This window comes from Eumetopias jubatus, unplaced genomic scaffold, assembly GCF_037043125.1.
Source record: "Eumetopias jubatus isolate StellerSeaLion01/CBP00866 unplaced genomic scaffold, mEumJub1_p1.0 scaffold_13, whole genome shotgun sequence".
Classification (NCBI taxonomy): domain Eukaryota; kingdom Metazoa; phylum Chordata; class Mammalia; order Carnivora; family Otariidae; genus Eumetopias; species Eumetopias jubatus.
In genome coordinates, this window is record NW_028274819.1 from 54,204,995 (window position 1) to 54,215,844 (window position 10,850).

Below are 10,850 nucleotides of genomic sequence, written 5' to 3' on the forward strand. Positions count from 1 at the left end.
CAAAGCAAAGGATCATACCCTTGAGAAATTTTCCATGGAACTTCTTTAAGACTCCAAGTGTCCAGGACGCAGGTGTAAATTCAAGCCTGGAGGTCTGGATCCTAGGGTGGAGGCTGAAAGTCATTCATACAGAAAAGATGCAGCAGCAATGCAGCTAACACTGACTCCCCATTCTCACGGTCTTATGCTTCTTTGTAGTCCTTGTTCAACTTGTAGGTAACATGAGTGTTAGACGCAAGAGTTCACCTTCTGATCCCAACTTGGTACTGAATAGTACAGGTAATGTTTTCCAGTCCTGGGCCCACATCCTCCAGACAACTACTCTCCCTTCATATTTCATGGGATAAGACGACCCCCAGAGTGGAGGCACAAACTAGGGTCTGTTGGAGATTGTGGATCCTAAATAGGAAGAATTTTTTATTTTATTCATTTTTTTAAAAGACTTTATTTATTTATTTGACAGAGAGAGAGCGCAAGAGAACACAAGCAGGGGAGCAGCAGAGGGAGAGGAAGAAGCCCGATATGGGGCTCGATCCTAGGACCTTGGGATTATGACATGAGTCAAAGGCAGATGCTAAACCAACTGAGCCAGCCAGGCACCCCAGGAAGAAGTTTTTAATGATAAAGCTAAATAAAAGCCATACAATTTAATCCTCCATAGGGAAGTTACTACGGATTTGTTACACGCATTGCATACATGAGCTCTGTGGCAGGAATGCATGAAATTTCATGCTTAAGCAAGAAGTCCATGCTATGGGCTCTGCATGGACATGGTTGACAACACGGTTGATGACTGGTATGTAGGCTCTACTGAAGAAATGGATGGAAAGTCCCCCCAGCTGTTATAAGAACTAGAAGCAAATGAGAACTTTAAAACCAAAAGTAAGGGGCACCTGTCTGGCTCAGTCAGTACAGCACGTGACTCTTGATCTCAGGGTTGTGAGTACAAGCTCCGTGTGGGGTGTAGAGATTACTTAAAAATAAAATCTTTAAAAAATAATAAAATAAAACCAAAAGTAAAAGGGCAAAGGGGAACATGGAAGAGAAAAAAACAAAAAAACCCCCCAAAAAACAGATTAAGCAATGCAGCGATCTCCCCGAAGCAGCCCTAGTGACCTACAGTGGGCACATCGCAACAGAATTTAGCAGCACTGTAGGATTCCATCCAAATTCACATACCTTTCAGTTCAAAGCATTGTAGTCATTATTATTTGACAGGAGCTCTTTAGCTTTTCAATCTAGGGAAATGTTCAGTTATAGAAGCTCTAGCACCAACTTTCAAGTTTCATTACAGTGGAAGAGGAAATCTACATTTTGGGCAATTTACCTTACATCTTGTTCTTGACCAATAGCTAGCTACTCATCCACCTTATTTTAATGGAGAGGCCTCCTTCTTTGACATCAGAATCTTCTTAGGAATTTCTATTAAAGAATATGTTTTTTTATCCATGTGAAGATGAAGTGCTAGTTCCAGATTATGGGGTGTTCTAAAACGTCAACATTAAAAGAAGAAAAAGAAGAATAGTATTAAATATTAACTTTGGACAATTTTTCTAAAATGACAATAATTTCAGAGGCGCCTGGCTGGCTCAGTCAGAAGAGAATGTGACTCTTGATCTCAGGGCTGTGAGTTCAAGCCTCATGTTGGGTATAGAGATTCCTTAAAAATAAAAATCTTTCAAAATAAAAATAAGTAAGTAAATAAATGACAATAATTTCAGCTGCTTCTCTGAAAGCTCAGGTGAGTCTGGGATGGTGTTCCAGGTGGGAGTGGTGAGGCCATCATGAAATAGAAGAGGGGGGCTGCTCTGCTGTCAGAAACCACCAGGGCAGAGAACCACAGTGCCTCCAACCAACTGCTGAAGAGTATGAGGTTCCTAAAAAGACAGGGCTGATATCCTGGAATAGAAAGCAGCTCAGGCAGTTTCTAGTCTAGCCAAGGTCCTAGCCCCTCTGCTGTGCAGAAAGCTCAGAGATCTGCTGAGCACCAGGGAACACGAGTCATTGAAAATACCAGAATGTGTGGCCGTGGAAAGGGTTAGGGGGGTCGGGGGACATGGTTCTAGGCATAATGGTGTGGCTGCGGCAGTAATCCTGGCCAATATCCAGGTGCCTGGACTGAGGTGGTGGCTGTGGTTACTGAGAGAGGTTGGGGGACTGGGGTTCTCTGTAGGGGTTCTAGCAGGAAGAGAGTGAAAGCTGGTGGACTGAGGTGTCAGAAGAAAAGATGCTGGACCCTGAGATTTCCAGTGTGGATAGTCTGCAGATGCTGAGTTGGTTGGAGGACATTTCCTAGAAGCAGTTGGCTAGATTGAAGAGTAGGTGAATAGTGTTGGAGCTGAGAAGATAAAAAATCTGAAAGGTTTTGCGTGAGTGGGCTGTACAGAGGACCACGTACACAGGATGATACCTTGAGTGACGAAGGTTAGAGGCGGTAAAACCAGAGGACACAAACCTCAGGGATGGCCAATCCGTAATGGCTGGAAATAGGAACAGAGAGCACAGAGAAGGGTTTCCCTCTCCAGCCCTGTGACAGCAGTGCCACCAGGGGCAGCCTCCCCTCTACCCAACCCTTCCCAAGGTATTCTGGCTCTAGGGTTCTGTGCATTTCTACCCATTATTCCTTCTGGCGCAAAGTCTCTGACTTCATGTCCTATTTCACCCAGTCTAAGACACTATCCCTTCAGTATAGTAATTATCTTTCGAGACGTCCTCCCTCAAACATCACCTCCAACGTTAAGCCTTCCTCAAAACTTTCAGGCAAAATTAAATGTCATACAATGCTTCATGTCCCAGGTGTGGGGTCAGATGATGTCGATGGTAATTCAGGCTCAACCACCACCAGTTCTGTGATTTGGGGCAAGTTACCTGAGTAATCTCTTGTCTCAAATGCTGCATTTGTAAAATAAGCTCAGTAGTATTTCTGTGAGAATTTAAGGAGCAACGTTCATAATTTACTGCCTGGGACACACAGACATTGTTTAACAAATACCATCTCCCCCCCACCCCCGGAGAACCTTATATGCATCTTGGCCACACACCCACCATCTCATTGATAATCATTTGTTTATAGTCTGGTGATCTCTTTAATGCCAGAGCCCTTGTCTCCCCATTCCATCTGTCAATGTCTGGCTTGAATCAAGGCTCCAGCACACGCTGTTGAAGTAAGGTTAGTTGAGATGACAGGGTCCAGCCAGAAGTAGATCTGTGTTGCAGAGGGACCAAGTATCCAGCAAGTTTCAACCAAATTATGCTCCAAAAGGGTGTTGGAAACAAGAGAAATGTTTGAGGTCGAAATGGGACCACAGAGCATGATTACCAGGAAACTTTGAGCTTTTACACAAGAAGGATTTTGAATTTGGATCAAGCCTAATGAAAACTGGACAGCCAGGTAAACAATCCAGCAGAGGGAAGCTGCAGCCCGCCATCTTGGGTCCAGTGGTGGGTATTTATCCAGATTCAGGCAGGCTGAGAACCCCAGGAGAGGAAGCCAGATCCCACCAAGAGTCAGAACTCCAGTTAACACTGCTTAGTGGAGAAAGGAATGTATACGTTGCTGTGAAGGATGAACTTCCAGATCCAGAAACATATTCCTGGGTGGATGAAGACAAGCATGGAGAAACTCCCATGGTGGCCAGGGAGCTTCAAGCCCCAGGTAGGAAAGGCCTTTCTTCCAAAGGCCCCTGGGTAGGAGCCTGGGAAGTGGCAATGGGAGGGGCTAAGGGTCCCATTAGACCTGAGAGCCCAGTCACCAACTTTAGGTGACCTTAAATTTAGAGAAGCAAAGGATCTGTCCTCACAGTCTGAACTCTCTGGCATTCCTGAAACTTTAGGCATCCCCAAAAGGCAAGAAGAGTCCTACCAGCCAAGGACAGGGAACCCTGAGTGCCTACCCTCTTGGTTTTTGACCCTAGGGTGAAGGCTGAAAAGCTTGGGAGGGGCCCCTACCTTGAGAAACCCCACCGAGAAACCTTCCCTCTCCTCCTCCCATCTGCAGGAATGAAAGAAAGCCCTGCATTCATCTTGCTAACGTCTAGCCTCCTCAACCTGCTACTCCTCCCTGCTGAGTTACAGAACCCTGCCCTGTCTGGCACCTGGTTCTGCAAGGGGTCTGTAAAGAGGGGTGTGGGAGGGAGGTAAAGGGGTAGGGAGCTGACTGGCTGGCTGGCCAGCATCAGGATTGGGAAGGGTGGTAACACAGGATTATTTCTGTGGCCTGCATTAATGCTCACATCCCCCAATACCTCTAACACATCTACTGATTCTGCTTGCAAAAGTGTGCACTTTTGGGGCGCCTGGGTGGCTCAGTCATTAAGCGTCTGCCTTCGGCTCAGATCATGATCTCAGGGCCCTGGGATCGAGCCCCGCATCGGGTTCCCTGCTTAGCGGGAAAGCCTGCTTCTCCCTCTCCCACTCCCCCTGCTTGTGTTCCTGCTCTCGCTGTGTGTCTTTCTCTGTCAAATAAATAAAATCTTAAAAACAAAAATGTGCACTTTGTTTTCAAATTTACCCCCTAAGTCCCTAGTCTCTTGACACTTCACTATGATTAAAAAGCAATATTTCTACGTAGTGTCAGCAGTAACAGTCTTAAAAATGCAATTTAATTATGATGAATGTTATCATCTAAAGAAATAAACCATTTATAATCACACCTTGCTTTTCTGGGACCAGTTATTTCTACAGGTTGTATTATTTGCTCAAGAAGTTCTCTCCAGGCATTAGTTCAGAAGGTTCGTGACTTATATTTCTCACAGATATCCTTGAAGCCCTGATTGAGCCAGAAATATAAGAGCTGTCTTATATAAATCCCTCTCCCTACACTATCCCACCAGAAATCTAAGCAGTTACCCAGCCCTGTCAATTAACTTTAATAATAGCTCCCAAATCTAGTACTTGCTTCTCACTCTGATTATCTCTGAGGAAACTGACGTGCACGTTCTGATGTGCAGACAGCCAGGATGCCTAGGCCCAGAGTCTGGCGCTCTACTCGCCAAGAGTGGGTTTGGCTAAGAGGCACAGCACTCAATTCACTCTTCATTCCCCATTCTCCATGTCTGAAGACTACCCTGCCCACTGTCTACCCACTAGTGAGACATATGACAAAGAAATAAGTAAAACCATACGGTAAAATGGTAGAAGAATAGACAAAAAAGATCATGGGAGAGAACAGAGTCAAGAAGACGACCCACGTAAGCATGGGCACTCTGGATATGGCAGGGGAGGCCACAAGTCAGGGGAAAAGACGACTCAGTGAACGGTGTTGGGATAATTGGCTTTGGGGAAAAAAACAAAAAAAAACCTGAATTTGATTCCTGCATAGCACCATACACAAAAACAATCTCAAAGAAATTAACAACCTAAATGTGAAACATAAACCTCTAAGACTATTACAAAAAATGTGGGAGAATGTATTTTTTTAACCCCACAGCAGGAAGTTCTTTCTTACCAAAAAATAAAACAGGCAAGAGTTTGTTTCTTGCTCATACCTAATTCAGGCCACAACGGGGCGCTGCTCGTCACTCAGGGAAGCAGGATGCTAAGGCCCCATCACAGAACGTGCTCTCAGGTTACAGTACCGTTGCAGGAAAAGGGAGCGCGCTAAGTGGGTGGCTGTGACCCTATACCTCAGCCCTTCCACTCCAGTTCACACATCCAGTGAAGCCACACACCACATCTAACTTCAAAAGGAGCCTTACAAGGTGCCTGGAAGGAGAAGAAAATACTAATTGGGGAAATATTTCTTAAGTAATGCCAACACACACACACACACACACACACACACACACACACACACAAGTAAACTGTAGTAATAACAATAAGCAGCAATGCACTGGGTGCTTACTGTGAGTCTGGCACTCATTGTTCTAAGCACTGTCCATGTTTCCTCATTTGGCCCTCATGATAACCCTTGAGGTTAAGTTCTGCTATTTTCCAATTTTATAATTGGAAATTAGTTATGTAAATGGTTAATGAATAAAACAGAGCTAAGAAACAAGGGAAGGGAACATATCAGAGAAGGGGGGTGGTGGTAGTTAACGGTTAGGAGGGGCTATGTTAATTCTTTATGTATTCTTAAAGCAAGGCCTTTGTGACTATATGTGTTGCAAATACTACCCATGCTATGGCTTACTTTCCCACACTCTTAATGGTATTTTTTAAAATAGAAAAAAGAGGGGCACCTGGGTGGCTCAGTCGGTTAAGCATCTCCCTTTGGCTCAGGTCATGATCCCAGGGTCCTGGGATGGAGCCCCATGTCCTCCCTGCTCAGCAGAGAGTCCGCTTCTCCCTCTCCCTCTGCCCTTCTCCCCTACTTGTGTGCATAGCTCTCTCTCTCTCAAATAAATCTAAAAGAAAAAAAAGAAAAGAAAAAAAATCATTCACTTTAATGTAGTCCAATGTATTCAGCCTTTTATGATTGGTGTTTATTGTGCCCAGTTTAAGAAAATTTTCTCTTCCCCAACATCAAGACTTTTTCAAACGTACCAGTTTGGCACAGTGATTATTATTTTTTTTTTAAGATTTATTTTAGAGAGAGAGCACAAGGAGATGGGCAAAGGGAGAAAGAGAGAGAGAGAGAGAATCTCAAGCAGACTGCACTGACCTTGGAGCCAGACATGGGGCTTGATCTCACCACCCCAAGATCATGACCTGAGCGGAAATCAAGAGTCAGATGCATAATTGACTGAACCACCCAGGTGCCCCGCATAGTGATTATTTTAAATAAAAGTTACTTAAGAAACAGCTGGTGCAAGGACACTCAGACCCTTCTCTGTGCCTCTGAAAGCAGGAACTAATCTCCCATAGGAAAGGTACCTTCTCTGTACAAAATAAAAAGACATCCTTATCACCAGATATAGAAACTTTAAAGCCGGGAAAGCTGTAGAAGCAAACCGTGTGACTTTTTTCTAAAATACAACTTCAGCCCAAATTCCGCTTAGAATTCCTCATTAATTCATGCTTCCAAACATCTGTTTTCTTTATCCTGTCAATTCCTCACAAATTTATTGTGTCTTTGTCTATAAAGTATAAAAACTGCCTGCCTCAGTCATTTCTTTAGGGCCTCTGTGTGCATGTAACAAAACTGTTTATTTTTTCCTGTTAATCTGTCTCAGGTAAATTTAATTCTTAGTCCAGCTGGAAGATCCTGAAGGATAGAGAAGAATTTTTCCTTCCCTACATTATCTTCTAGGAGACTTGTTGTCACCGACAGATCACCAACCCACCTGAAATTGATTCTGGAGTATGGATGAAGAAGTCAAATTTCATTGTTTTCCACATAGATATGCAATTAAGGTCAGGGTTGGAGTAGAAAAGGAGGCTGCTGCTCTGTGTTAACCTTAAAAATAAAGATGTCAGTTATTTTGCAAGCAAAAATGGGTTTATTCAGGTCTAGCGGAGAACTGCAATCAGGGACAAGCAAGCTACGGCAAAACCATTGGAAAGTCTGCAGAACAAAGGAAAGGAACGCTGTGAACCAGACTAACGCCATCTTGGACAAATCTGCCTCGATGACTGCACTGGGACCCGAAGCCTTAAGTACAGCACCAGCCCCCGCACGCGCGCACACATACACACACACACACACACACACACACACACACACACTCTTTCTTTTTATCCAACCACGCCCATAAGGTCCTTGATCTGCTCTGGAGATATAACTATGGCACAGCTACACTCAAACATTTCCTCCTGGGTGGTCTACTAGCACGTACCTCCCAGCCTCTAAGGCTATAAAAGTGGGTCTTACCGGAGATGGGGCTGCACAGATCTACACGTCTTGCTTCTGTCCATAATAGTCCCTTTAATAAACTATTTCCCGTCAAACTGGACCTGTAGGCCTTTTCCTTCGGCATTCCGCCTTCAAAGGTCATTTTGGGACTACCGCCCTTTCAAACAACACATGAACTTTTATAGAGGAAAGGGGATGTTGGGATGGCTATTATAAACAAAAAGCCCATTGGTGTAGACTAGCAGTTTGAAGTATAGAGGTTCTTCATTGGCTGAGTTGTGATTCTCATTGGCTGCACGGTAGTGGGAAAGAAGGAACACTTCCCCGCTCTTGCTAGAATAGTAAAGAAGGATCCACCTGTCGGGTCTGTAACTGACAAGGAGGGCTAGGGCTTCGGAGTTTCCTCTGCTGTATCCCAATTTCATTCTAAACTAGGTTTCTGGGTCGCCTGGGTGGCTCAGTCGTTAAGCATCTGCCTTCGGCTCAGGTCCTGATCCCAGGGTCCTGGGATCGAGCCCCATATCGGGCTCCCTGCTCCGCGGGAAGCCTGCTTCTCCCTCTCTCACGCCCCCTGCTTGTACTTCCTCTCTTGCTATCTCTCTCTGTCAAATAAATAAATAAAAATCTTTAAACTAGGTTTCTTTTTGGGAACGCGGGGAATTTCCTAGAAGTGGTCATACCCTCCCTGGGTCCCAAGGGACAAGCAAGGCATTGGTCCCTGTGTTTAAGAGAAAAACAGAGATCATAGCAAGAAATCATTAAATGGGTGGGGTACATTTACTTACAGTGAGAACACAGGATCTAAGACTGAAAGCCTCAGCACCCGTCAGCCATTTGGGGACTTAGCAAGGCTCGGTAAGGTCCTTTCCAATGAAGTTCCAGTGACATCTTCCTTTGATAAACCTTATGTGATCTCAGTCAACAGCTTTGCCATTACTCTGTCTGTGGAGGTCAGTTGGTATGTTGCACTTGGAATAGGATACTTAGATACGCATCATTAGTGCTTTAAAAGAATCGACACAACATCGTCTGGCCCACAGATGCTCTGGCCTTGGGGGAGTAACCAGAAACTGTACACACCTCCCACCGATGATGGATCATGTGTGAAGAGTCCTGGTTTTCACCTTGCAGTACATGTCATGCTCATAAGAGCCATGGAAAGGGCATGTGGCCACTCTAGTCCAGTTTCTGCTTAAACCCTGACCAGTTTATCTACTTTTGAATCCCCATTTTGAAGTTTCACCACTTTCCCTGACTCCAGATAACGCGAGCCATAAAGGCACTCGAATCAATAGGCTTTGCATCTACTCATAGGCAAGGGTAATCCACGCTTAAAGATAAACCTTTAGGGGGGCACCTGGGGGGCTCAGTGGATTAAACATCCAACTCAGGTCATGATCTCAGGATGGTGAGATCAAGCCCCGTGTTGGGCTCTGCACTGGGTTTGGAGCCTGCTTAAGATTCTCCCTCTCCCTGTCCCTGTGTCCCTCCCCTCCTCCAAAAAAAACCCCAAAAAACAAAAACACCCTTTAGAAAACCTTTAGAATTCTTTCACCAACAGACATAGTATCAATTCTTGTGCTTGGGCTTGCTTTAAAAGTGCATACATTTGTGACCAGCTCGGCGTTTGGAGAAGCTGTCGCCATGTTGTCGGTGGCCTCCCGTTCGGGCCCGTTCGCGTCTGTCCTATCGGCCACGTCCCGCGGGGTGGTGGGCGCGCTGCGGCCCCTGGTGCAGGCCTCGGTGCCCGCCACCCCGAAGCCCCCCAGTGCTGGACGTGAAGCGGCCCTTCTTGTGCCGGGAGTCGCTGAGTGGCCAGGCCGCGAGCTGGCCTTTGGCCGCCTCCGTGGGCCTCAATGTCCCAGCTTCCATTCGTTATTCCCACACAGACATCAGAGTGCCTGACTTCTCTGACTATCAACGCACCGAGGTGTTAGATGGTACGAAGTCTTCAAAAGAGAGCAGTGAGGCTAGAAAAGGTTTCTCCTATTTGATAACTGCAACAACTAGTATAGGTGTTGCATATGCTACCAAGAATGTCGTCTCCCAGTTTGTTTCCAGCATGAGTGCTTCTGCTGATGTGCTGGCCATGTCGAAAATCGAAATCAAGCTATCCGATATTCCAGAAGGCAAGAACATGGCTTTCAAGTAGAGAGGAAAACCACTGTTTGTGCACCGTAGAACCAAGAAGGAAATTGAGCAGGAGGCTGCAGTTGAAGTGTCCCAGTTGAGGGACCCTCAGCATGATTTAGATCGAGTAAAGAAACCTGAATGGGTTATCCTGATAGGTGTTTGCACTCATCTTGGTTGTGTACCCATTGCAAATGCAGGAGATTTTGGTGGTTATTACTGCCCTTGCCATGGGTCACACTATGATGCTTCTGGCAGGATCAGGAAGGGGTCTGCACCTCTCAACCTTGAAGTTCCCTCATACGAGTTCACCGGTGACGATATGGTGATTGTTGGTTAGAGACCTGGACTCAAGTTCTAGGCTCCTTTTGGTCTTCTTGTTACCTCAGAAGACTTATAAGCAAGTCTTCGATACTTAAGTTGATTTGAAATATTTAAGAATTGCTAATAATGTACTTGCAAACATTAATGTGAAGTAAATTGAATTTAATGTTGAATGCTTTCAAGCATTCACCTAATAAAGCCACTGTTAAACATTTTTAACCTCAAAAAAATAAATAAAAGTGCATAAATTTACTAAAATCTATTCACGTGGTCAACACTTCACTTGAATAAAAGCAACTGGAATAAAATGTATTATCATCCTCCCAAGGGGGGTTGAGTCGCTCTCCTCATCTTGACAGTTTTTCCCACACTGCAGTCTTAAAACACATGTAGTTCTTACAATACTGTTGACAGATTCTGAAAACTGGTGCCTTCCAAACATGCTAAGTGTTCCTGGAATTCCCTTTGTGTTTGTGAGCGCCATACCTCGGGTGACGCGTACAAAGCGAAAGAGAAAACACTCGGTGCTGCCAATCAACGGTTCAGGGAGCATTGAAGACAGTCTGGACAAAAAGACGCCGTGGTCTGTCCCCAAAGGCGATGACTATGCACCCTTAGAGCAAGGCAACATCTGAAAGAGAAGCTGAGGATGTCAGTTGATTAC

General features: G+C 45.1%; 1 pseudogene; it reads left to right on the top strand.

The window, feature by feature from the left end:
* Window positions 1-9,376: 9,376 nt before the first annotated feature.
* LOC114218753 (cytochrome b-c1 complex subunit Rieske, mitochondrial pseudogene) lies at window positions 9,377-10,261 on the top strand (annotated as a pseudogene).
* Window positions 10,262-10,850: the final 589 nt, after the last annotated feature.